This window comes from Triticum dicoccoides, chromosome 7A, assembly GCF_002162155.2.
Source record: "Triticum dicoccoides isolate Atlit2015 ecotype Zavitan chromosome 7A, WEW_v2.0, whole genome shotgun sequence".
Taxonomy (NCBI): domain Eukaryota; kingdom Viridiplantae; phylum Streptophyta; class Magnoliopsida; order Poales; family Poaceae; genus Triticum; species Triticum dicoccoides.
The window spans coordinates 16137826-16142507 of record NC_041392.1 but is presented as its reverse complement, the minus strand read 5'-3'; positions in this window follow the sequence as shown (position 1 = coordinate 16142507).

Below are 4682 nucleotides of genomic sequence, written 5' to 3'. Positions count from 1 at the left end.
TCGTTCTTATATGTTTAACATCAACTGTTTGATCCTGGATTCTATCTTTCACAACACGATACTTTATGTCAATGTGTCTGGCAGCATTACTTGACCTGTTGTTACTCGTATAGAAAACTGCTGGTTCATTATCGCAGTACAATAAAATTGGTTTAGATATGTTGTCAACCACTTTAAGTCCGGGTATAAAATTCTTTAGCCATACAGCCTACCCGGCGGCCTCATAACATGCTACAAATTCTGCCTGCATCGTAGATCCAGCAGTTAACGTTTGTTTGGAGCTTTTCCACGATATAGCTCCTCCCGCGAGTGTGAATATATAACCTGACGTGGATCTCATACTATCCACGCACCCGGCAAAATCAGAGTCTGAATAACCAACAATTTCTAGGTTATCAGTTATTTTATATGTAAGCATGAAATCCTTAGTTCCTTGCATATAACGCAAGACTTTCTTTGCGGCCTTCCAGTGGTCCGGTCCTGGATTGGATTGGTATCTGCCAAGCACCCCGGTTACAAAACATAAGTCTGGGCGTGTACATACTTGAGCATACATGATGCTTCCAACAGCTGAAGCATAAGGAACCGACTTCATCTGATCAGTTTCGCATTGGTTCCTCGGACATTGAAATGTCCCAAACTTATCGCCCTTAACTATAGGAGCAGGTGAGGGTGAGCACTTATGCATATTGAATTTTTCAGTACTCTCTCAAAGTATGCCCTTTGAGATAGTCCTAACGTTCCTCTGGACCTATCTCGATGAATCTCGATGCCGAGGACATACGAGGCTTCACCAAGATCTTTCATATCAAAACTGGATGACAGAAAATTCTTGGTCTCATGTAGCATATCCTTATCGCTACATGCCAATAATATGTCATCAACGTATAGGACTAAAAATGTGAACCTACTGTCTTTAAACTTAACGTATATGCAGTTGTCCACAACATCTTCGGTGAAACCAAAAGTTTTGATAATTTTATCAAACTTGAGGTACCACTCTCTTGAAGCTTGCTTCAAGCCATAAATTGATTTCTTTAGACGACATGCTAAATGTTCCTTTCCTTCCACAACAAAGCCTTCTGGCTGAGCCATGTAAACATCTTCTTTTAAGTCACCATTTAGAAATGCCGTTTTAACATCCATTTGGTGTAGTTCTAGGTCGTAATGAGCTACTAATGCCATTATGATTCTGAAAGAATCCTTGGTTGACACAGGGGAGAAGGTTTGCTTATAATCAATGCCTTCTCTCTGTGTATACCCTTTTGCCACCAGCCTTGCCTTGAACCGTTCGACATTCCCTTTGGAATCATACTTGGTTTTGTAGACCCACTTGCAGCCTACTTTCTTAGCTCCATCGGGAACTTCTACTAAGTCCCATACGTCGTTTGAGCCCATAGATTTCAACTCGTCTTCCATGGCAACCAACCATTTGGACGAACTTTCGCTTTTAATGGCTTCCTTATATGAGGTTGGATCCTCCACCTTTCCCATATCATTCATGTCCTCCATCAAAAAAGTGATATAATCATCTGATATGGCTTTCTTCCTCTCACGCCGTGGTCTACCCATGGGCGGAGGTGGTGGTGGAACATCATCATTTTCATTATTTTCTCGGAGATCCTCATTTGTGTTTGGATTCTCATTATTAGTTTCTGGATCACCATTTGACTGAGAGACTGAACCGTGAGATTCAGGATCATCAGATGTCACATTTCTTCGTATTGGAAAAACAATCTCTTGGATAGTCGGGGATGGTACACAAACCCGCTTCTCCTCAAGATTGATCTCCCTTAAATTCGTGACCTCATTATCCTCAAAAAATACCGCTTGTCTAGTCTCCACAAACTTGGTGGTGTGTCTTGGACAGTAAAAACGATATCCCTTTCCCCTATGAGGGTATCCAACGAAGAAACAGCTAACTGTTTTTGGATCCAGTTTCTTAAGTTGTGGATTGAAAACTTTAGCTTCAGCAGGGCAACCCCACACCCGTAAGTAATTCAAGCTCGGTTTCTTTCCCGCCCACATCTCGTAAGGTGTGTTCGGTGCTGACTTAGTTGGAGCAAGATTTAGTATGTGTGCAGCTGTCTTTAATGCCTCTATCCAAAGGCTTACTAGTAAACTAGAGTGACTAAGCATGCTTCGCACCATATCCATAAGGGTGCGGTTGCGGCGCTCGGCCACACCATTTTGTTGTGGTTCACCAGGCATTGAGTACTGAGCAATGATTCCATTTTCAGATAAGAACTTGGCAAAAGGTCCAGGAATCTGCCCATAAGGAGCATGCCTACCATAATACTCTCCCCCGCAATCAGACCGTACAACTTTGATTTTTGCGTTCAGTTGATTTTCAACCTCCACTTTATAGACTTTGAATTTCTCCAAAGCTTCCGATCGGTCACGTATGGGATAAATATATCCATAGCGGGAAAAATCGTCTGTGAATGTAATGAATGAATCAAAACCATCTACAGACTTAACATTAAGGGGTCCACATATGTCGGTGTGAATTAATTCTAAAACCCCTGTGGCTCTTACTGCTCCTTTCTTAATTGTTTTTGCGAATTTTCCTTTAATGCAGTCGACACATTTGTCTGCATCTGAGAAGTCTAATGGGAGGAGTATTTCATTTTTAACTAAGCGTTCCATTCTCCCCCTCGAAATGTGGCCCAAACGACAATGCCACAATTTCGAAGAATTACTAACTCCTTTCCATTTCTTCTCAACATTAATTGCATCACTCACATGCATAACTGAATCATTATTAAGAGATAACATGTATAGTTTGCCTCGTCTAACACCGATGCCTACATTCTTATTACATTTGATCAAAACAAATTGTTTCTTGCCAAAATGGCACTCATACATATCATCATCTAAACAAGAAACTGAAATCAAATTCCTACTTAAGGTAGGCACATAAAGAACATTATTCAATCTAAGAGTGTGGCCAGTGTGTAGCTCCAACGTGAGAGATCCCACAGCTTCAACATCGGCCTCAACTCCGTTAGCAACCTTAAGCTTTCTTGTTCCTCCTCTTATAGTTTGGATCGTATCGAATCCCTGCATAGAGTTGGCAACGTGAGTGGTTGCCCCTGAATCAATCCACCATGACTTTATAGAAAAATCGACATAAAGAGATTCATCTACAAAAGTAATTTCATCAATACCTCTTTTGTTCATCCATTTTAGAAAGCCTGGGCAGTCCCTTTGATAGTGTCCCTCCTCTTTGCAGAAGTTACAAGCATTTTCTCCAGCAGTGGAGCTGCTAGGAGCAGAAGAAGAACCACCGGCTTCTTTACCCTTGAATGCCTTAGGGTTGAATGGCTTAGTGCCTTCTTTCTTGACTTGCCTTTTCTGAGGCTTAGGGAAACCTTGTCCGTCATGCTTTCTCTTGTTAGAGCCACATGAAAGACATGGTCTTTCTTCTGCCTCATGATCCTTTCTTCCTCCTGGACGATCCTTGCGGTCATCTCAGAGAGTGGCCATTTTTCCTTTAGAGAGTTATAGTTGACCTTAAATTGTTCAAACTCTTCAGGAAGAGACTCAAGAATAATTATGACAAGAAGGGCTTCACTTAAAGAACACTCCAAAGCCTTAAGCTTGGTGAAAGCATTTACCACCCTCAATATGTGCTGCCTAACATTTCCGTCAATAGTGTATTTCTGAAGAAGTTTAGCAAAAAGCTCATGAGCATACACTTTGTCGGAGCCTTTAAATTGCTCCTCCATTTCAGTGAGGAAATCTTTAGCAGTATCTTTCTTAGGAAGTGCTTCAGAAATGTCCGGCGATATTGTCGCTTTCATGATGAGAAGCGCAATATGGTTGGATTTATTCCACTTTTCCATCTTAACATCATACTCCTTCTTGAGTTCTGCATACCCTGTGACACCTGCCACAGGTGCCACAGGTTTTTCTTCCCTCAAGGCATAGTCAAATTCATTACAACCCAAACATAATTTGACTTGGGACTTCCAACGAGGGAAGTTACTCCCCGTAAGTGGTTCGATCGTGTCGGACCGGAATGGAGCGGAAGCTGAAATCATCATAAAAGTTCATAAGTAAACTTGCATGATTATAAATTTACGTTGGTAAATAACAAACATGCCAAGTATTTAATTTCAACTCCATGTCAAAACACCGTTGGGCGGAAAAAACATGGAATTAAAATATCATAAGCGATGACTCATAATAATAAAACAACGTTGGTCCGAAATAAAATTAGAGTCATTTCATTCTCAATTTAAACATCAACATAAAAAAACATTATCATTATTTGATGTCTAAAAAAACTTCATCATCCAAAAACACATAATAAATCCTGAATAAAATATCTCGTTGGTTCAATTTTACCCAGAATAATAATGTGTTTATTACATTTTTACGCATTTTCTGGTTTAAGCAGTGCAAATCATAATATTTATTAACTTAAACGCACTGGAAAAACAGAAAATCGTGACAGTGATTTTTGGCCCAAAATACCTCACAGCTACAAGTAAAACGGCCCAGCCCAGCAGCGAAAAACGTTAAGAGAAAAAAAAACGCGTTGGGCAAAGGCAACCTGGGCCGAAGCCCGTGACCGAAAATGGCCCATTAATGCCCGAAGGCCCGAGCCGGTGCTCCGCGTCGCTGAGAGCCGCTCGATCGAATCGGACGGCCGGCGCGGCTTGGAGCCCGAACAA